This window comes from Chelonia mydas, chromosome 6 (genome assembly GCF_015237465.2).
Source record: "Chelonia mydas isolate rCheMyd1 chromosome 6, rCheMyd1.pri.v2, whole genome shotgun sequence".
Lineage (NCBI taxonomy): Eukaryota > Metazoa > Chordata > Testudines > Cheloniidae > Chelonia > Chelonia mydas.
In genome coordinates, this window is record NC_051246.2 from 63453223 (window position 1) to 63476473 (window position 23251).

General features: G+C 44.3%; 1 protein-coding gene and 1 long non-coding RNA gene across 27 annotated transcripts in view; both read left to right on the plus strand.

Annotated features, from left to right (window-relative positions):
• GPHN (gephyrin) overlaps window positions 1–23251 on the plus strand; it is a 603244-nt gene that overhangs the window by 81162 nt on the left and 498831 nt on the right. Inside the window, exon 2 of one of the 26 annotated variants that reach the window (XM_043549880.1) lies at window positions 9394–9463. The exons of the other annotated variants lie outside the window; for them this stretch is intronic. The gene's annotated coding sequence lies outside the window, so the exon portion shown is untranslated. The remainder of the gene's footprint in view (window positions 1–9393; window positions 9464–23251) is intronic. 26 annotated transcript variants of the gene reach the window in all.
• LOC122466416 lies at window positions 17344–22667 on the plus strand. Its single transcript, XR_006291864.1, has 3 exons — window positions 17344–17363; window positions 19139–19210; window positions 22250–22667. It is a non-coding gene; the product is annotated as an uncharacterized LOC122466416 (long non-coding RNA).

The following is a 23251-nucleotide window of genomic DNA, read 5'->3' on the forward strand; positions in this document are numbered from 1 at the left end:
GGGGAGAAGGGCACAAGGAGGAAGGAGAAGGGCAGGAGAAAATGTGAGGGATGTGAGACTGAGAGGAAAGAGAGGGTAAATATTAGCATGCAGATGGAATACTGAAGACTGAGAACGCATGGAGGGAGAATGTGACTGGGGCAGAACACTGGATTTGATGGCAAAGAAAGAAGCATGGGGGATCAGGAGAGAACAGGATTCTCATAGGTTAGCAGAAGGGAGAGGGATAGAAAGATTGTTTCCCTACCTCAGGGCTCAGGAAAGAAGTACTTTTCCAAGCAGCCAGGGGAGAATTTCATGTTTTTGGTAGTGCATATAAAATTGAACTTTTAACTGGAAATGTTCAAACAAAAATCAGGATTATTTTTTCAGGTTGGTTTAGTTCCTGAATGTCCCATCAAGGAGCCTAAATAGGTCGGGTGGGGGGAATGGAAGGGGATTGTTGTTGTTTTGAGTTTTTTTACATGAGAAATCAATGTTCCTCAGGCTGGGCCTCATGCTAAACGTGCCCAAATCCACACTGGTCCCTACACAGAGAATAGAGTTCATAAGGGCTCTCTTGGACTCTGTGCAAGCCATGGCATCCCTGCCCTAGCCATGCTTCCAAGCCTTCAGGGCCATTATTGAGAACCTTCGCCAGTTCCCCACAACGATGTCCAGAAACTGTATGAAGCTGCTGGGCATATACATGGTCCAGCATGCCAGACTACGTCTCAGACCCCTCCAGGCGTGGTTAGCTCAACTGTACAGACCCAGCCGAGACCCACTGGACCGGATAGTTACCCTTCCTCCTCCCATTCTCGAGTCTCTACATTGGTGGCTATGGCTGCAAGTGGTCTGTGCGAGAGTTCCCTTTGCCAAACCGCATCCTACCATGTCGCTGGTCATGGACACCTCAGCGCTGGGGTGGGGAGCGCATATAGGCAGTATCAGAATTCAAGGCCTATGGTTGCAGGCAGAACTATCACTGCACATCAATGTGTGGGAGTTGAGGACGGTCCGTCTGTCATGCCAGACGTTCCAGAACCACCTTGGAGGCAGATGTGTGTCAGTGCTCACAGACAACACCATGGTGATGTTTTATATAAACAAACAGGGTGGTGCTCGCTCCTCTCCCCTGTGCCAGGAAGTCCTAGAGCTCTGGGAATTTTGCATTGCCAACTCGATACACATACAAGCGTCGTACCTCCCAGGGGTGCAGAACAAGCTCACAGACTGACTCAGCCACTCTTTCCTCAGTCACAAATGGTCCCTCAGGCTGGACATCGCCCTTTCAGTTTTCCAGAAGTGTAGCTTTCCCCACATAGACCTGTTCGCGACATGGAGCAACAGGAAGTGCCAGCGATTCTGCTCCTTTCTGAACCACAGCCTGGGCTCCATCACGCACGCTTTTCACCTCATGTGGATGAGTCACATGCTTTATGCATTCCCGTCCTTCCCTCTCATGCACAGAGTTCTCCTTGGTGTCCCCCAGGACAGGGCTTCGTTGATCTTCATAGTGCTGGCGTGGCCCTGCCGGCACAGTTCACCATGCTGTTAAGCCTATCAGTCAACAGACCAGTAACCCTTCCCTTTATGCCCGGACCTCATCACTCAGGACCACAGCAAGCTCCCGCACCCCAACCTGGAGTCCCTCCACCTCATCGTGTGGAAACTCCTTGGTTGAGCTCGTTTGACTGCCAGTGTTCGGACTCAGTGAGAGAAGTTCTCCTGGGAAGTAGGAAACCTTCCACCCAAGCCACATATCTGGTAAAGTGGAAGCAGTTTTCTATTTGGTTCTTGCAGAAGGTCCCACCGCAGCAAGCTCCAATTCCCCTAGTTTTGGACTACTTACTGGACCTGAAGCAACAAGGGCTGGCAATATCATCTATAAAAGTGCCCCTGGCCGCCGTCTCTGCCTTTCACCCAGGCAGCAAGTAGATCAGTCTTTGGAAATCCCATGGTGGGCCGATTCCTCAAGGGCTTGGACAGGCTTTACCCCCACGTGCGGCAGCCCATTCCTTAGTGGTACCTCAGCCTAGTCTTGTCCAGGCTCATGGGCCCTCCATTTGAGCCCATAGCCATCTGCCGTCTCTCCTATCTCTTTTGGAAGGTTGCCTTTCTGGTGGCTATAACATTGGCCAGAATGGTCTCTGAGCTCAAAGTGCTTACCTCCGAGACCCCCATACTGTCTTTTACAAAGACAAGGTTCAGCTGTGTCCTCACCCTGCATTTCTGCCCAAGGTGGTCTCCCAGTTTCATGTGAATCAGGACATATTTTTACTGTTTTTTCCCTAAGCCTGATGCCACTGGAAGAGAGCAGATGCTCCATTCCCTTGATGTCAGGTGTGCTCTAGCCTTCTACATTGAATGCAAAAAGCCATTTTGTAAGTTACCACAGCTCTTTATTGCAATCGCCAAAAGGATGAGAGGGCTTCCCATCTCATCCCAGCGCATTTCATCGTGGATCACATCCTGCATTAGAACATGCTACGACCTGGCCAAAATTCCATCCCCGCCATTGACTGCGCACTCCACAAGAGCTCAGGCTTCGTCCACAGCTTTCCTTGCGCGCGTCCCTGTTCAAGACATATGCAAGATGGCAATGTGGTCTTCCATCCACGCCTTCACGTCACACTACGCCATCACCCAACAAGCGAGAGATGACGCAGCATTCGGCAGGGCAGTCCTACAATCATGAACCAGGTGAACTCCGACCCCTGCTCCAGAGAAACTGCTTGGGAGTCACCTATTGGAATGGACATGAGCAAGCACTCGAAGAAGAAAAAATGGTTATCTACCTCTTGTAACTGTTCTTCAAGATGTGTTGCTCATGTCCATTCCTAATCCCACCCGCCTCCCCCTCCGTTGGAATCTTCTGGCAAGAAGGAACTGAGCAGGGGGTGGGTCGGCAGTGTTCTATATACACCGCCATGACGGTGCCACTCCAGGGGGCTCCATGGCCGACCCGACATTTACTGCTATGGGAAAAATCCTTCCGACGATCATGCATGTGGCATGCGCAAACACCTATTGGAATGGACATGAGCAACACATCTCGAAGAACACCAGTTACGAGAGGTAGGTTACCATTCTTCAGTTTGGATGAGTCCTTAAGACTCTATGAGGGATTCTCTAAACTTAATCCTGTTTTTAAAAGGGCTTGAATGAGGTTTCCTCTGGATCTGATAGGTTTCCAGCTTTCTTACAGTACTTTCACTTTTTTCTTTATCCTTTTAGGATGGGTACCTGATTTGGACCAAGATAAAGCAACTATGACTGAAGCTATCAGATCACATCTGCTCTTAATCATTGGTTGAGAAATACAAACATTTTATTTTTTTATTTTGAAAACAGAGTGTGTGTGGGTATGGGTATGTAAACGTATAATTTTTAGGGCAGATTTTTATGTCATACTTTCTTGGTTTGTCATGGACTCAGCAATGATTGTGACTTTTTTTTTTTAAAAAGTCACAGCTCCTAAGTAATCTTGGCTTTGGATTTGTTCAACAAATGATTGATAAAGTGTACCTTTAGTTTCAGATGAGGTGTGTTTTTTTTCTGTAATTAGTTATTTCTAACACCAGTGCTTCTTAGGTCTTGTCATCTAGTTTTCTGATGATGGCTATACAGTATTTCTCCGTTTGGCTGCATTCGCAATTCTTGTTGCTAACAGTGAAAGTGTTAGTACTGATCTTTTTCTGTAGCAGTACAGCCACTTGTTTGTCAGTGGTCTTCAACACCACTCTTTTACATTGCTATGTTGCAACAAATACTATAAGGTGATGGGATAGGCTATGTCACTAGTGTGTCCACTTGGAGTAAGGAGGAATAACACTGGAGGAATTCAGACTAGTGGATCCCAGATCTCACCTTTCCCTAAATGTTTCCAACAACTTGGAAGATGAGCTTCATCTGACAGGCTGAAGGTAGTGGTTAACTGCTCTGCCATTTGCTGAGGGAAGCAAGCGATTGGTGAGGTAAAATACTACACTGGACTGGGTGCACACACACACACACATATATATATATACATTTTCTCAAACTAGGTCTTTCATTGTGGATGAAAACATCTATGTATTAGAACTATGAACAATTAAATTTGTTTGCCCACACACACTCAGAATCTAGGATTCTTAGACTGCTACAGCACTGGAAATCACCATCATCTCCTAGGATAGAATACTGGCACAGTGAATAAAGTGACATGGCAGTTCTTAAGAGTAGCAGAATAGAATGGAAAAACTCCACAGATTTGCCATTTAATCTTTCTGCTTTTAGGGCTAGATACTTATAGAATGATTGTATGGGAAGTTCTATTAATAGATTTGGTGAAACAGTGCAGACAGCTGTTGCTAGATTGATGTCATTGTTGTATGATGACCATTTGATTGCGTGGTATTTCATCCGACTAGAATGATGTCCAAATGTGTTCTTTCCCTAATTTCCTACCACTTTTTTGCCGTACTCTTTGCTGTTTTTTTCCTGAAATTTCTTATAACCTAAAGCCCTGAACAGATGTGAAATATTATCTTAGACATGATTAATATGGCTTTATAGTAGATATATAGTTTTCTTATCTGATTGCAATTGTATGTCTTCCCCCTCTTACTTACAGAGGAAAACATTTAATCAAAGAAGGTCAATACTGTGAAATGATTTGAAAATCCAGTTTATTTAGCATTCCTAATATTTAGTAGCAAGTAATTCTCACACTCCTAAACTCTCAGGTAGAAAAGTGACTCTGAAGTTGCTCTCTTAAAAGGCAATAGTAATCTTCATCTTCTCCCCTTAATTACACTTGAGGTTGCACAGGTCTTATTAGGGCATCATTTGAAGACAATGGGATTGCTCTGATGCCTCTGCAGTTGGTTCGTACTTAACAATTTTAAGGATGATGCACACGCTGGAAAAGAATCCTGTTCACTCTTCTAAAACTGTATTGTTATTTTGCAGGGCTGACTGTGGAAAAATATTACTGTTAGCTAAGACTTTCAGAGGAGCCTGAGGAAGTTAGGAATCCAGCTGCCAAAGAATTTCAGAGTTGGGGTCCTAACTTTCTTAGGCTCCTTTGAAAATTCCATACCTTGTTATGAAAGTAAATAGTCCATGAATACACACTGAGCAGATTTGCTGAGTGAGAAGGTGCTATTTTTACAGTAATTTTTCAGAGTAAATCTTCACTTTAAGGACATTCTCTCAAATACATAGTATTTAGTTTCCTCTGAGTTGCAACCCTCTCTGCCCTTTTAAAAATCTGCAAAGTGGCTCTTTAGATATCTTAATGACATACATTTTTAAAAAGATAAAAGTTGAAGCTGTCACTACATTTTCTTTTTTTCCAGTTAACAACCACTGTAGAACACAAATGAATCCTAATTGTGGAAGCATGTACCTATATCACAGAGATTTCTAAGTTTTATGATATGCTTTGTACTGCAGATAATAATGGTGTTGGTTACAAATCACTGTGGTCTGCTGGCAGGTTGGTGTTATGCTGAAATATTTCATAACTGACCCAAGAAACTGATATTTAAAGGCAACCTAAGACCACCTGCATGCATGCAATATGTAATTTTTTCTTATGCTAGTGTGCACACCTTTATTTTGTTATATTTGAACTTCTTGAACCACTTGACTTTTGGAAAACTATTCTTTGTAAATGTCTAGTCATCTTGCAAGGTCTTTTCTTAAAATATGAAATATTTCTAAAGCAGCTTGAACAAACTTGACAGGACATTAATATTAAACTTCAAATAACAAACACTGGTTTTTAAAAAACATAAATGGTAGTTTGATAAATTGTATGAAATGTGTTGTTTCCACTTGTATAATTTCCTTATGCTTATTTGAGACAGAACTATACACTTTTTAAAATTAGATTTCAAGATCAAGTTGGGGACCTTATCTGCCTTGTGGTTTTACTTTAACACAATAGTGCCCAGACCCTGATGGGGCCTCTTGATGTTAATGTAATATAAATAATAACTACAGTTGTTAACATTCTGAGCAGTAAAAATAATATTTGCCTCTAAGTTGCTTGCAAGCAAGTCTTTAAACCACGATTTGAGGACTTCATTAGCTCAGACATAGGTTAGAGGTTTGTTACAGGAGTGGGTGGGTGAGATTTTGTGGCCTGCGTTGTGCAGGAGGTCAGACTAGATGATCATAATGGTCCCTTCTGACCTTAAAGTCTATGATTCTATGTAAGCAAACTGGCATTATTTTCAGAAAACACCAGGCACCATTTTCAACTGTCTGCCATAAACAGTAGAAAGCCTTTTCTAAATATGTCAAGTTGCTCTTCTGCACTTTATGAACTAGTGTCATTTCCTCCACCATGCCCTGCCTAGAAGATAGACATTTAAAAAGAAGTAATTCTAAGGTCAATTAAGTATTAGAGAGGGCCAGCCAGGGCTTTGTGAATGTTGTAAGAGGAAAGACTGATGGTGCTTATAGATCTGAAATTTGGCAGCCTGTAATAAAGTTCCATTTCAATAAATGAGACTATAGAGCAGGGAGGATTGGAAATGTCTCTGGTTTTCCCACACTTTTTCTTTTCTTCCCTTCCTCTATTTTCCATCTTTTGATCTCCAGTTCTGTTCACTTATAGTGATGGATCCCAGCAGCTTTTTATATATATAATTTATGCAGCAATTTATGTTTGTAAAGGAGAGAATACTCTATGCATAAAAATATACATTTTTAATATTGTACTTCAAAGTTTTGTAGAGCAGGTACAAGACTGTCTGTTATCCACTGCAGTAGCAGCGGACAGGGTTAAATCCTGGCCTCATTCAAGTCAATGGAAATTTTACCATTGATTTGAAAGGGGCCAAGATTTCACACAGGGTCTTTAATACCATTTTTCTGATTGAGCTGACTAAAAGGTTGCACACTTCATTGCTTCTGAGGCATCAGTTTTGAGGAAAGAGGCTTCTAGTATAAGGCACTCATTTCTCTCATTCTGGGAGTGGCAGTTTTCTGTCACCTGATCCTGTGCTCTCTCCACTCCACTTCTTACTGGGGGCTCTCTAACTTATGATTTGCATTCATGACTTATGACTTACTCTACTTGGGGGATTCCTAGCACTTGTGTTTAGCAGCTGTGGAGCAAGTTTCTGTTATCAAAATTTGCTTCTCATTGCTGTGGGAAAGTACTGCTTGTGTGCTGTTCTTGGGAAATGGGATGTAGTATATGTGGTCATATATTGCAGAGGTTGGTTGTTTCAGCCTCTCTGGAATGCCATAGTTTACCATTTAACGACTCCAGCATTTTTCTCCATCAACTAGCCATGGATGAAAGAACCTGAATCCTAAGGGTAAGGTCATAGGAGAATCTTTGGAAAAATTGAAGACAACCTTGACCACTATCAGGAGTTAAAAGGGAATGTAACACCTTGATTTACAATAAGGCAGTGCCGACACTGTTCTACTTGTTCTCCTAAGGCATCTAAGGGTATGTCTACGCTACAAAGTGAGACAAAAAAGTTTGTTAGGGGCTGGTAGAATAGAGGACAGTTTGGGGAGAATCTTGACCTTAACTAGGCAGACAACATAATTCTAGGTCAGACTAGTCCAAAATGGAGCTTCTCATAGGAGGCAGATTAAAGAGTACTGCAAGAAAATTGATTTGTACAATGATGGACAGACAGGTGTTGTGCCTGTGATGCCAAAGCTACATGACAGTATTGTTTCAAGTAGTCTTGGCTCTGAGATGCAAGTGTGTAGCATTCCCAACTTCAGACAATATCTCACCCTCACTTTCTCTTCCCCTGAACAATAAAAAACACAAAATGAAATCAGAAAGCCCATGAAAACAGTTATACCTTACTCATATCGGCGTTCACACAGCAGATAGGGTTTTATACTCCGTCTTTTCCTTGATTCCCAGGTGCTCAAAGAAAGACAGCTGAACTAGATCCTGAACATAGTCGTGCGGGTGCTGTGGGAGGGCAGTCCAGCTGCTTGGGGGTGGGGGCGGGCAGGCAGAAGCGTGCAGCCTGGGACCCCTGCTGGTGTTGGGGGGGGCCGGCAGGATCCCTACCTGGCTCCTCGCCTCCCCATCCCATCAGCAGCAGAGTTTCGATATGGGAGGTGGGAGGGGGTTGGGGCACGGGACGGGGTGAGGCGTGCTTTGGGCGGCACTTACCTGGGTGGTTCTCCAGAAGTGGCAACATCCCCCTTGCTCAGCTGCTAGGCGGAGGCGTAGCCAGGCAGCTTTGTGCACTGCCTCCGCCCAGCTCCCATTGGCTGCAGTTCACTTGGATATGGGAAGGTATCTCAGAGCAGCTTCACTAGTCAGTACTCCACCATGCTGTAGGATGCAAATATATAAGCTTAATTTGAGCTTTAAAGCATTAATTTAAACATCCCCTTGAATAGTTGAATGGGTGTACTTTTTATCGCTGATAGTCTTCATAGTTGCAATTACTTTTGCACGAAAAATTGTAGAACTTGGAAGAGTGCCTGTTGTGGAAAGTAAAATACTGTGGAACAAGGATTTAGTAGTATTAAGAACAAACTCTGCATCTGTTTCCCAAAGTGTGAACTCCATGTTCCTATAGTCATGGCACATAATGTTGCCTACTGTGTGTCTTTATCCAAAGCACCCATCAGAAAAACAGTGGCATACTTTGATGTGAGAAGCTTCCTCAAGATTTTCATGGACCAGACTATAGCTTTCAGATGTTCCCTCTCTTTTATCCATGTTCTACCACCTGGCAGCTAAGGACAAGAAAGTCTCAAAGGCGTTAATTTACAGAAGGATAAAGAGAAGCATTTGAGAGACATACTTTACTCCTTTTTTGTGGTGCAAGACTCTCTCCCTAAAAGTCATGAAGTTTACATGGACAGAAGGGAGCTAATATCTTTCATATGAAGAAATATACAAGCAATAAGGTGGTCACTTGTCAGTCCGTTCACCAAATTGTACTAGTTATGTAATTCCACCTCCAGCAGAAGATCCTAGATACAGTGGCTTGTTAATGATCAGCCAGAGGGGTACTCTTTTATGAATATGTAGTAATATCTGTTGAATCTTTCTTCATTGCTTCACACTACTGCTTAAATGCTGCTGTTAAAGAACTGTGTGCTTTCCTGCACAAGAGAAAAATAACATATTTTAGCTTACCTGAAAATTTCCTTTCTTCCAATGGGAAAGTCCACAGATTCAGCCCCGCCATGGACAAGTCTTGAGATTTCTTTTTGTGGGGGCCCTGGTCTTCTGGCAAAGAGGAGTAGACGTTCTTCAGTAAATTAGGTTGACAGGACTAAGCTGATTATAGAGTACAACTTGTTAAATCAGCTAGTTACCTGAGAACAGCTATGGAAGTTATTTTGAATTGCCAGTCTTCAAAGGTCAGATGAATCCCTTCCTAACAGCTATTGACAAGTCTGGTTCTGTTTCCTTAGCAGGACACAGGCTGAAGTCCCACAGTTAAAGATTTGTAGACCTTCGTACCACAAGAAAGAACGTTTTCAGGTAAACACAGATGCATTTTCCTATTCTCCTTCCCCCACAATCAAACAGTGAAATCTATCAATTTGGTCACTCATTTTTACTCCCTACCTCTTTGCGGGATTATTCTGTTTCTGCTGCAGCCACCCTTGTTGCTCGTCTTTCTGTAGATGGGCCCTCTAAGTTTCCATGTTCTTTCACCTCTACTGCAGAAAGTTCAGCAGTTCCAGATGTTTTGCTCTCTCCCCTTCTAAACAAGTTGGTGGTGGATGGTCTGCTCTGCTTCCTGTGGCCCATTTCCCTTACATTTAAAAGATTCATGTGTTAAGTGAGGACAGAAACAACACTGGATGTGAGGTCCACTGGAACTGGGAGTGGTGGGTTAGGACATTTTCTGGTATGGGAGAGCAGAGGTTGAGTCGCTCGCCTAGTGCCAGAGTCCTAAGGCAGGTGTTCAAAATCCAATATTGTCTTGGGCATGCTGTAACTTTTGGCAGCTAAATCTATTGTGCTTTATTCTGATCGGCTTTTTTTCGTGTGCTACCATTCTCTACAGACATTGGTTATTATAGCATAATATTCAAAATTGACTAGAAAAGGGTTTGTTTGTTTATCCTAAGGGTGATGTAACTGGAGGTTTGTAATGCTTGACGCTGAAGCCTCACTAACATAGACAAAGCCTTAATTACAGCTAGTAAATTAGTCTTCACAACCTGCATCTGTTCCAGGCATGTGACAAATTTGCTAATGGAACTGCTGTTGGAAATCATACAACAGGAACATGAACGGATGTTCAGTGGATGTTAGTGTATAGCAGACTGCTATATTCAAGCATATCTGGCAGCACTTTTGTATTTTATATACAGCATTTTCTGGGTGAATGAGTTGTATTTTAACAATAACCTCTGCTTGCTGTATCCCAAAATATGTAAAAAGAAGAGGATAGAATAGTGTTCAGAGGCTAAAAGTGTGACCTAGAAGTAACAGTGCAAAGCCCTTGCAATACTTGCAGATTTTCTTTAGAACAAACTGTTTCCTACTATGAAGTTTGATAGAGAATTGAAAGCACCTCCTCAGTCTGTTCTTAAAAACATCCGATGATGGGGATTCCATAACCTCCCGTGGAAGCCTGTTCCATATCTTAACTTCCCTTATAGTTAAAAATATTTTCCTAATATCTAATCTAAATCTCCCTTACTGCAGATAAAATCTATTTACTTCTTGTCCTTCCTTCAGTGGACATTTGTTCAATTCAGTGATCAACTGTTCTCCATTGTTTTTATAATAGACCGTAATATATTTGAAGATCATCAGGTTCCCCCCTCCCCCCGTCGTCTTTTCTCAAGACTAAACATGCCCAGTTTTTTTAACCTTTCCTCATAGGTCAGGTTCTTCTTTGCGTGATGGTCCTCTAGTATTCCACTGAGGGTTATATGCATGTGCCATGTGTCCAGAGCCAGAGATTTTGCACCCTTGCTCTACCTCATGGTTTTGTCCGAAGTGATAAATTGCGGGGTGAACCAACAGTACCCTCAGTTCCTTCTCACCTCCATATGGTGTGAGTCGGAGCCTCTGCTGTTTTGATCGGGGGAATCTACCTTAAGTCTTGTGATGTACTTTCTAAAATACAGAAAAAAAGACTTATATTCTTGTAAATAGTATTTTTGTTATTTTTTGTAGTGTTTTTAGTGTTAGTAGTAGTTTTTAGGCTTTTAAGGACTTCGGGATGCCATTTTGCCAGTCTCCCACTTCCCTCCTGAATTCCACACCTGAATATTAGATTATGCTGAAAAAGCAAGATCTGCGCTTCCTGCCCTTGCTTGTTCTTGGTTAGCGATGAGCACCAACACTGCCTTTACTGTTTGGGGGAAGCCCACATTGCATCCAGGTGTAGTATCTGCCTCTTCTTCCCAAGCCAAACCCAGGAAGGCTGGTCTCTCTGCCTCAAGAAGCACCTCATGAAGGTTGCCAGGAGGCTGCAGTCAGATCCAGGCTGGGGAATCCTCCCCTTTACATTTACCTGAGTAATCAAGGAGCATACCTCCCACTGCAGAGCTCCAGTCCAGTTCTGCTGGTACCAGTGCTATGGACGTTGTGCCAGGGTCTTGTCGTGAAGCAAGGAAGCATGCAGTAAGTCTTCGTCCAGACCCGAGAAGGATACTGCTTCATCCATAGTTCCAGCCACAGAGAAGCAGCACATTCCAAGGCTCACAAGTTAGATAAGAAGTCGCACAGGCTGTCTGATCCATCGGTTCTATCCACCGAGCTGTGTACTCCTTCCAGGTCGGCACCACCAAATTCAAGGGAATCTTCGGTTCTGAGGCAGTCCTACGTTCTAGCTCCAGTTCCAACTGCGGAGTACGAATTATTGACACTGGGGAGACTCGAGTCATCCCTTGAGCCAAAGGTGAGGTCTCTGTGTCTTCAAGTGCCGTCACCTCTTAGGGGGGTACGTTCTTCTACCTTAGATTTGCCTCCTTCAGTTCATGTTCCCACCTGTTCCCCTCTGGCTCCTATAATAGAATCATAGAATATCAGGGTTGGAAGGGACCTCAGGAGGTCATCTAGTCCAACCCCCGGCTCAAAGCAGGACCAATCCCCAACTAAATCATCCCAGCCAGGGCTTTGTCAAGCCTGACCTTAAAAATATCTAAGGAAGGAGATTCCACCACCTCCCTAGGTAACGCATTCCAGTGTTTCACCACCCTCCTAGTGAAAAAGTTTTTCCTAATATCCAACCTAAACCTCCCCCACTGGAACTTGAGACCATTACTCCTTGTTCTGTCATCAGCTACCACTGAGAACAGTCTAGATCCATCCTCTTTGGAACCTTTCCTCTTTCAGGTAGTTGAAAGCAGCTATCAAATCCCCCCTCATTCTTCTCTTCTGCAGACGATAAACAATCCCAGTTCCCTCAGCCTCTCCTCATAAGTCATGTATTCCAGTCCCCTAATAATTTTTGTTGCCCTCCGCTGGACGCTTTCCAATTTATCCACATCCCTTCTTGTAGTGTGGGGCCCAAAATAGGACACAGTACTCCAGATGAGGCCTCACCAATGTCGAATAGAGGGGAATGATCACGTCCCTCGATCTGCTGGCAATGCCCCTACCTATACATCCCAAAATGCCATTGGCCTTCTTGGCAACAAGGGCACACTGTTGACTCATATCCAGCTTCTCGTCCACTGTAACCCCTAGGTCCTTTTCTGCAGAACTGCTGCCGAGCCATTCGGTCCCTAGTCTGTAGCGGTACATGGGATTCTTCTGTCCTAAGTGCAGGACTCTGCACTTGTCCTTGTTGAACCTCATCAGATTTCTTTTGGCCCAATCCTCCAATTTGTCTAGGTCCCTCTGTATCCTATCCCTACCCTCCAGCGTATCGACACTAAACTGGGAGGAGAGGTAATCTGCAAACTTGCTGAAGGTGCAATCCACGCCATCCTCCAGATCATTTATGAAGATATTGAACAAAACCGGCCCGAGGACCGACCCTTGGGACAGTCCACTTGATACCGGCTGCCAACTAGACATGGAGCCATTGATTACTACCCATTGAGCCCGACAATCTAACCAACTTTCTATCCACCATATAGTCCATTCATCCAGCCCATACTTCTTTAACTTGCTGGCAAGTTCCTGCGGTTCTGCCAGTTGCAATGGCACCGCCATTCAAACTGGACTCTGATTTTTTGGCATTGGAGGACTCGGATGGCGCATAGAGTTCGCCCCTTCTGTATGATATGACTACCCTAAGGTTCCGCCGACTCAGTGGCAGTACCCTCCCTTTCCCCAGCAATGGAGCCATGGTACCCCACTCCTTAGGGCCCTCCACAGCAACCTCTGGATCTGCCTGGTTGGCTGTACTCGGGGTTGTGGCCGCAGTATCTGCCTTCATAACCTTCTGGCTCCCCTTGAGGAGTCCCCGATCTTGCCTTTTCAACTGTCATCAAGTAGGCATTCTGAACCAATGTTGGAGAGTACTTCACTTAGTCCAACTCTGATGGTACTGCTGTAACCGGAGCAGTTCTCTTTGTTGCTTACAGATCGCAGCGTCTTTGACTCTCTCCTTGCCCCCGGATGACTACCATCAGGTCCAGGGACTGTTATGTAGGGTGGCTGATGCCCTCCACATTCCTCTGGGGGAAGTCCAGGACAAACAGCACCAGCTGCTTGATACCTTACACACCTCAGTACCGGCCGGAGTCACTCTATCAATCAGCAATGCCATTCTTCAATTGGCCCGGACTGTCTTGCACACTCCAGCCACTTGCACACCCCACCCTAAGGGGGCGGAGAAGAGATACTGTGTACTTGCAAAGGGGTCTGAGTTTCTGTTCTCTCACCCCCCTCCACCCAATTCTCTCGTCATACAGGCAGTGACAGAGCAGGCCCGACAACAACACTCATTCTCCACCCTGGCAGACAAAGAGGGCAAGCAACTGGCTCTTCTGGGTCGCAAGATATTCTCTGCCAGCCTCCAATTTTGCATCTCCAATTACTTGGCTCTATTTGCTAAATACGACTTCTTTACCTATGGCAAGTTGGTGAACTTTGCAGACAAACTTCCCCAGAAGGATCAAGCCTGCTTCCAGGCTATGCTACAGGAGGTGAAACTAGTTGCGAGGACAACACTCTAGGCCACAGTGGATGTGGCACACTTCTTCGCACACAATGGCTATGGGGATCGTCTTGTGGAGGGAGTTATGGCTGCATTCGTCAGGTTTTCCAAGGGAAGTCCAGAATACCATAGAGAATGTCCCTTTCAATGAGTTTTATTTCTTCAATTAGAAGACTGACGATTCCTTCCACCTCCTCAAAGAGCCACTCTGAAGTCACTGGGTATTTACACATCAGTGCTCAAGTGCAAGTTTTACTGCTCACTACTGGCACAATGTTTTAGAGTTCCCCAATTCTTCCATCAGTGGTCCTATGATCCTCCTTGCAAGTGGCAGAAGACCCAACAACCCCGCTCTCTGGGTTCATTGTCACAAAGTTCAGCATCTCGTACTCAGTCTTTGCAGAAGGGGTATTTCTGAGTGCACCTAGAGAGCTGCCATCCATCCTGGATCATGCTGTACATCCAACATCTTTGAGGGCATCTAGCACTCTTTTTACCAGCTTAGAGTTTGATAACAATGGAGAAATGGGTCCTGGATGTCATTTGACATGGCTATATGATTGAGTTCATGACGTTACTTCATCCATGTTCTCTGGAACTAGAGGACAGTTCCAGATCCTACAAGAGCTGATTTTCAAGAGGATTTCTAGTCCTCCTGTTCTGGCCAGGACTTGCCTTTCTGTTCTTGGCCACATGATGGCTTACACGTACATTACTCCCTTTTCTCATCTCTGCTTTCGCTGCTGTGACTCCAGGGGACCTATTCTTCCACATGTCGCACCATGGACTTTCTACTTAAAATCATAGAATATCAGGGTTGGAAGGGACCTCAACAAGTCATCTAGTCCAACCCCCCCTGCTCAAAGCAGGACCAATCCCCAATTTTTGCCCTGATCCCTAAATGGCCCCCTCAAGGATTGAACTCCCCACCCTGGGTTTAGCAGCCCAATGCTCAAACCACTGAGCTATCCCTCCCCGCCTTAACGGTTCCCCACAAGGTTCGCTCCTCCCTCCAGTGGTGGGTGGACCCAGGTCAGGTCTGCACCGGGATACCATTCCTTCTATCCTTTCCAAGCATAATGATCATCACAGACTCATTGCTTGTAGGATGGGGCACGCACATGGGCAAGCACATGACTTAAGGGACTTGGACCGGTTGGGAATCCCGGATGCCCATCAACAACTTGGAACTTCGGGTGGTGCAGAGAGCATGTCACGCATTTTTCCCATCCCTTCAGTCCTGACATGGTCTCATAATGTCACCACTGTTTACTACATCCCCAAATAAAGGTGCATGAGGTCCGTTGCACTTTGTGTGGAGACAGTTCATCTTTGGGATTGGTGCATTGCCCACAAGATCCTGTTGTTGGTAGCATACCTTCCTGGCCCTCAGACTGTAATTTCAGACTCTCTCAGTAGGAAATTCATGACTGACCACAAATCAGAACTCCATGACACTGTGCTCGCCAACATTTTCAAACATTGGGGGACTCCAGCCAGGGACCTCTTCTCCTCCCATGCCCACAGCAAATGCATCCAGTACCGCTTTGGGAAGAAGGGAGGCTCGGTGCCCTTTCCCAACTTGAACCCCTAGTCATCCGCTGGTCAAACCAGATCAATTACACCTTTCCTCCCTACTGTTCCTGCTGTATGTCCTGTCGAAGATCAGATGGGAGAGAGCAATGGTCATTCTGATCACCCCATTCTAGTCTTGCCAGTTCCAGTTTTCCCTTCTTCTCTGCATGTCAGCATGTCGTCTGCTTCCACTGCCAGCTTTCTCGGAACTCCTTACGCAACACAGTGGCAGGATCCGGCATCCCGATCCACAGACTCTTCACCTCAGAGTTTGGTTTTTGGATGAGAATGTTTGTGAGTGGGACTGTTCGTGAGCAGTACAAGACATTGTCTCGAGTAGCAGAAAAGAGACCACAAGGAGGTCCTATAGAGCCAAGTGGAAGTGTTTCATCACATGGGCCCAAAAGAGGGGTCTTGCCCTTGAAGATGTGGACATCCCTCCTCTTTTGGACTATCTCCTCTCCTCTCCTTTTTACTTATCCCTTGACTATCAGGTTTTTGGAAGGGCAGGTCTCCTATGGACTTACCCTCCCATTCAATCCTTCACCCCCCAAGGGGACCTCAACCTTGGCCTCATGGCGTTGATGACCTCGCCCTTTGAACCTCTGGCCTCCTGCTCCATGTCTCTCCTCTCCATGAAGATCGCCTTCTGGATAGCTATTACTTCTGCAAGAAGGGTTGGCGAACTGGGAGCCATGATGGCAGATGCCCCCCACTTTACCCTATTCCATAAAGACAAAGTTTCCCTGTGCTTGCACCCCAAGTTTCTGCCAACGGTTGTATCCTGATTTCATCTCAAACAATCCATACACTTGCCTGATTTCTTTCCAAAAGAATGGCACCTTCATCCCCTTGACATCTGCTCAGCCCTGGCTTTTTACTTGTCAAGGATGAAATCATTTAGAAAGTCCCCGAGACTTTTTATTGCTATAGTGGAAAGTATTAAAGGGCAAGCGAACTCCACTCAGAGCATTTCTAAGTGGGTTTTGGGGTGTGTTACACTGTGTTATCTCTTATCTCCACCCATTGGTGTATGAGCCCACTCCACGAGAGCGCAAGCATTGACTATGGCTGTGCTTCATGACATACCACTTACGGACATATGTTGGGTGGTCAGGTCGAGTTCGGTATGTACCTTCTCTTCCCATTACTCCTTGGTGCGAGACTCTGGAATGGATGCCTCGTTCAGTATGGCTGTTCTTCATTCCACAGTTCCATCATCTTCCTCTCCCCCTCCTCCTAGCTAGGTACTGCTTGTTAATCACCCTCAGTGGAATACAATGGGGACCATCACTTGAAGAAGAGACAGATAAATAATCTCCTTAACTGGGGGTTCTTTGAGATGTGTGGTCCATATCCATATTCTAATCCGTTCCTCCTTTTCCTCTGCTGTGGATTTTTTGGTTTGCATTGGCAAGGAACTGAGGCCATGGTCAGTTTGCCCTGCTTTTTATCGCCTTGGACAAAACCATGAGGCAGAGCAAGGATGCATGTGCAGACCAACGGACACTTTTACTTTCAAAATCTCTGGCTCCGAACACATGGTGAATGCGTATAACCCTGTATGTAATACAGATACGGACCACGCATCTCAAAGAACCTCCATTTACAAGGTAAGAAACCTCCTATTTTCTGAAGCTTTCATAATTTTTGTAGCTCTCCTGGGCTGTCTAGAAATGATGTGGGCAAATTGGAAAGTACGGTGCCCAAACTGGACACAGTTGGAAGTAAGTAAGTAGTTATTTTGGCACCAGCCTGTATAATAATATAGTATGTGTTTATGTATGATATACATTGTTTTGAACTTCTCAAGGTTATGAAAATAACTAAAAGAACAGTCTTGACAGTCTTTCTATCAGACATGAAATGCTGTAATTGGACACTGAAGCATTTATCTATAATCATTCTGTATGAAAATTAGAAGAAGGAATAAAGGGAAGTAGTTCTTTGCTCCAGATAAAACCTTTACACCACATCACACTATCATGCAGTCTTCCCCTCTCTCTTTACTGAAGATATGGGGCCAGATCCTGGCCAAGCAGCACTTGATGTAGGTTTGGGATAGGGTGAGGAACCTAAACCTCGTCAAAACTCAGATATAACTTGGAGCAACCTAAGCCTGCTCTAATTTATGCCAGACGCTCAAGACCCAGAGACTGTTCCAGTATCTAGGGACAGCATAAAGTCTTGACTACTCCAGTAGTCTTGACTGCTATTCTTTACTTTTCCAGCCAAGTTGTCCTGTGCTGGTCAGAAGGAGTAATGGTGGTGTAGGAGCCATTATGGCAGCTCTGTCTCCCAGTATAGTGAGAGAATCCTCACCAGCATCGCACTCGTTGATTGGCTCAAAGCTCCCCAAAGGTAGGGCTGGAGCTGGGCTATAGAATTTATGATTGGGAGATAGAGGTGACCTTGCAAGTCACATGAATTCACTGTTAACTTTTCACTGAGAATGGTCTGAAAATGAAAAACTGGTATTTTACTTTGTTGTTCTGAACTATGCTGTTCTCTCCATGTAATGTATTTGTATTAAGTGCAAATGATAAAGAATTCACACATAAGTTAAATTTAATTAGAATTGTATAATTCTTAACATTTATGTCATGCTTTATAACTTCAAAATGCTGTACAAATATTCAGATTCTGAAAATAGAGAAGTATTAATTATGTAGCCACAGACACTGAATTGTAATGTCTGGGTTCTTTCTCAGACCCTAATATGTAATATGCAGCTACAGGCTTGATGATTTGGATGCCTTTTGCCCTAGCTCTACCCATGTTATATAGCAATAGAAGCTTCTTTGCCTTAGCTGTTTTTAAAAGAACAACACATCAGCACACCGTTCTTCTTCACCCAAAAATAAATGGGGGGAAAAAAAAACAAGGTGGGGAAGAGGGGGCAAGGAATTTGTGTCTAGTTTTGCTCTACACCAATACTTGGACAATTTGCCCATGCTTTCAAGTGGTGAGAAGGAGAGTCATCAGACTTGCTACCTGCAGGTTGCAGTTCACCTTCATGCAACAGAACTCAACACTCAGTTACTCCAAGATTCAAGTACTGCCAGCCAAAGCCATAAACCCCCTTCTCTCCTGCTACCCCAGAAGCCAGGACATGGGAGTTAGGAATCCTAACAGCTTCCCCTTGTGTGGAGGAGGCATAGAGGGGACTCCAGAGACTCCCTTTCCTCCAGTATGGAATCTGGAATGTCTATGAAATGACTGTTCCATGTGTCTTTATCCAGAACCACACCTGGTAGTCAGTGTGGGGTAGGGTGGGAGAGATCTACCTACTAAAGAGCCTAGCAGGTTTTTTTTTTTGTTTTTTTTTCCTGCCTCCTTGGGGGCAGGCATTTTTTTTTCAGACCTCCCTTTTGCAGAACAGAAATTGAAAACGAGTGGTGAGGAATGTTTAATTCAATCAGTTGTCTTTTTAGAGTTGTGTGGCCAGGTTTCTCTGAGGGTACTTGAATCCTATTTTTTTTGTTTTCTTTCACTGAACACTGTAGCAGCTATTTCCCTTGAAGAACCTCTGGAAGTGCAAACTTAGCAGACAAACAAAAAGAAAGGAGAAAGGAAAGGTCTGTATCTCCTGTTTTTCCCACCCCCTATTGTGGAATTTAGGAATAGAGCTCTCGTTCTCTGGGCATCTAGACCCATCCTCTGAAGCTCCACCAGCCAACTATTTCTGAAGACACCTCAGGCCAGGCAGGAGCAGAGCCAAATAAGCAGTTGCTTTAAACAGCATCCAGAGGTTACTCACACCCTTCTTCCTCACATGGTAAGCCACCTAAAGCACAGCACAGCTAGTCCAGCTGGAGTGGGCATGAAGTTCCCTGGGCTTCCATCATTACTGCTGCTGCTGACTGTGATGCCCCATGTGGTTGTACCTTTGACAGCAACTCAGAGCCAGTGTAGCACTGGATGCTGGTAAGGGATTTCTGGGTTTAGGTGTTCATTCATTTAGTATCTCTCTGACTCCTGTCCTCCAAGTGATGTGCCAGCCCTCATTTCCAGGTGGCCCTTCTTAGGTGGGTTTCATCATTCAGATTCTATGTGTAGGGATGTCTCAGCACCTCCTGAGTTGGAGGGTAGTGCACCATACTAACTGATGACCAACCCTGTTTAATAAAGGTCCACTGACTGATGTGGGTATCTTCATGGCTCCTAACTTGCTGATTCATTTGGAACTCCTCAGTAGGCAAAGAGAACGTGGGGAGAACCTTGCTTGTCACAGGGGATGTAGGAATGCCAATAGCAATTAATTGATTGTTCAGCAAGCAACAGCACTGTAGTGAGTGGGCACTATGTGGTCAGGCAAGTACCAATACAACCTGCTGCCATGGCTGTACTGGCCCTATTGGGGCTCACCCTCTCACAGGTCACAAAGCAGGGTCCCTTCCCATTTCTCAGCAAAGAAGAAGCAATTTCAGTCACCACCAGCATTGATTCTGTGATTCTGTGTGTTGGAGTTTGATCTTTTTCTTGTGGCATTTGAAGCTATCTTAAAAGCACCTTTATGTGTGTGTGGTGGGGGGGGGTATGCAAAACCCATAATGGGGCAGTATTCAGCCAATTTCTAGGTATAATGGATTGCAAAATATCATACATTAAATCTTCATCGGATGCGTACAGTGAGGAGATTTTATATACACACAGACCATGAAAAAGTATACATTGTAAGGAGAGTGATCACTTAAGATGAGCTATTACCAGCAGGAGAGTGGGGTGGGGGGAGAGAAAACCGTTTTAAGTGTTAATCAAGGTGGACCATTTCCAGCACATTTCCAGGAGTTAACAAGAACGTCTGAGGAACAGTGGGGGTGGAGGGAGAAAAAAACAAAGGGAAATAGTTTCACTTAGTATAATGTCTCAGCCACTCCCAGTCTCTATTGAAGTCTAAGTTAATTTTATCCAATTTGCAAATTAATTCCAATTCAGCAGTCTCTCGTTGGAGTCTGTTTTCGAAGTTTTTTTGTTGAGGGATTGTCACTTTGAGATCAGAAATCGAGTGACCAGAGAGATTGAAATGTTCTCCGGCTGGTTTATGAATGTTATAATTCTAGACATCTGATTTGTGTCCATTTATTCTTTTACGTAGAGACTGTCCAGTTTGCCCAATATACATGGCAGAGGCGCATTGCTGGCACATGATGGCATATATCACATTGGTGGATGTGCAGGTGAACGAGCCTCTGATAGTGTGGCTGATGTGATTAGGCCCTATGATGGTGTCCCCTGAATAGATATGTGGACACAGTTGGCAACGGGCTTTGTTGCAAGGATAGGTTCCTGGGTAACAGTGTTTTTGTTGTGTGGTGTGTGGTTGCTGGTGAGTATTTGCTTCAGGTTGGGGGGCTGTCTGTAAGCAAGGACTGGCCTGTCTCCCAAGATCTGTGAGAGTGATGGGTCGTCCTTCAGGATAGGCTGTAGATCCTTGATGATGCGTTGGAGAGGTTTTAATTGGGGGCTGAAGGTGACAGCTAGTGGCGCTCTGTTATTTTCTTTGTTGGGCCTGTCCTGTAGTAACAGTTAACTTAGGCTTGAATAGAGACTGGGAGTGGATGGGTCATTACACAAAGTAAAACTATTTCGCCATGTTTATCTCTTCCCCCCCCCCCCACTGTTCCTCAGACGTTCTTGTCAACTGCTGGAAATGGCCCACCTTGATTATCACTACAAAAGGTCCCGCCCCCCCCGCCCACTCTCCTGCTGGTATTAGCTCATCTTAAGTGATCACTCTCCTTACAGTGTGTATGATAACACCCATTGTTTCATGTTCTCTGTGTATATAAATCTCCCCACTGTATTTTCCACTGAATGCATCCGATGAAGTGAGCTGTAGCTCATGAAAGCTTATGCTCAAATAAATTGGTTAGTCTCTCAGGTGCTACAAGTACTCCTTTTCTTTTCATGGATACTAAGTTTTTTTTTAAAGCACCTATTTTTCAGTTAAATTTAATTTAAGCTAATTAACACATGTCAATTCTCAGAAAATTTATTCTCTGCCCAAAGTGCCATCTGTTTGGGGAGGATACTCTGTATTTTGTGTAGGGCATGTCTACACTTCCTTGCAGTCCAGACTACAGAGGTGTGAACTGCAGTGTGCGCTGTAACTCCTCTATTTCAGACTCTGCCGGCATGAACTAAAATGTTCCTAGTTCACGTTCCTAGTTCTCCTGTTTGAAGAGGGCTAGAGTGACCACATTTTGGGTGGGGGGGCGGTGACTGGGTGCTAGGGACTCTAGGATATAGTTACTTTGACTCAGGTTTGTGCAGTGTGGATGCCAGAGCCCTAGGTTCGAACATGGGTTAGAAATGTCTTAAAATAGAGTTAAAATACGATGTAGATGCCCAAGCCCAGGGTTTCCTTACACAGGTCAGCTGACTCGAGTCCAACTAACCCTGAGCTTACATTGCAGTGTAGATATACCCATGTGACCTCCAGGTGATCCTAATCATTATATTAACATTTGAGCCTTTGATACTCCATATAAAAAAAAAATTGATTACTAATTTCTTTAGCTGAGTTTTGAATGGCCGCACCTTCTAGAGCCCCGTATATATCATGAGGTTCTTCAGAAGATCTAGTGGTGATGGGATTTTTTTTTTTGGCCCAGGTCTCGTGTGTTACAAGTGGTGTACAAGAACCTATCCTTTGACTGCTGGGATCGCTAGAGATACTGATGATTGTATTGTTTCTCTTAATCCTAGTGGGCATATTTATTTAATCTAATCTAATCATTCACACATCATACCTCCCCCCCCCAAAAAAAAAATCACTCCACACACCTGGGGAGGTTGTGACATTAATTATACTATTTTATAGGGAGCTCTTAAATATCTTTAAATACTCCACCTGTAGTGTTTAAGTGGAGAGCTTCACAAAACATATATGGTAAAGAATGAAAAATTAGGCACCACCAGCAACCACACACCACACAACAAAAACACTGTTACCCAGGAACCTATCCTTGCAACAAAGCCCATTGCCAACTGTGTCCACATATCTATTCAGGGGACACCATCATAGGGCCTAATCACATCAGCCACACTATCAGAGGCTTTTTCACCTGCACATCCACCAATGTGATATATGCCATCATGTGCCAGCAATGCCCCTCTGCCATGTACAGGAATAAATGGACACAAATCAGACGTCAAGAGTTACAACATTCAAAAACCAGTCGGACAGTTCAGTCTCTTTGGTCACTCGATTTCTGATCTCAAAGTGACAATCCCTCAACAAAAAAACTTCGAAAACAGACTCCAACGAGAGACTGCTGAATTGGAATTAATTTGCAAATTGGATAAAATTAACTTAGACTTCAATAGAGACTGGGAGTGGTTGAGACATTATACTAAGTGAAACTATTTCCCCTTGTTTTTTTCTCCCTCCACCCCCACTGTTCCTCACATGTTCTTGTCAACTGCCTGAAATGGCCCACCTTGATTATCATTCCAAAAGGTTTTTTTCTCTCTCCTGCTGGTAATAGCTCACCTTACCTGATCACACTTGTTACAGTGTGTATGGTAACACCCATTGTTTCATGTTCTCTGTGTATATAAAATCTCCCCACTGTATTTTCCACTATATGCATCCGATGAAGTGAGCTGTAGCT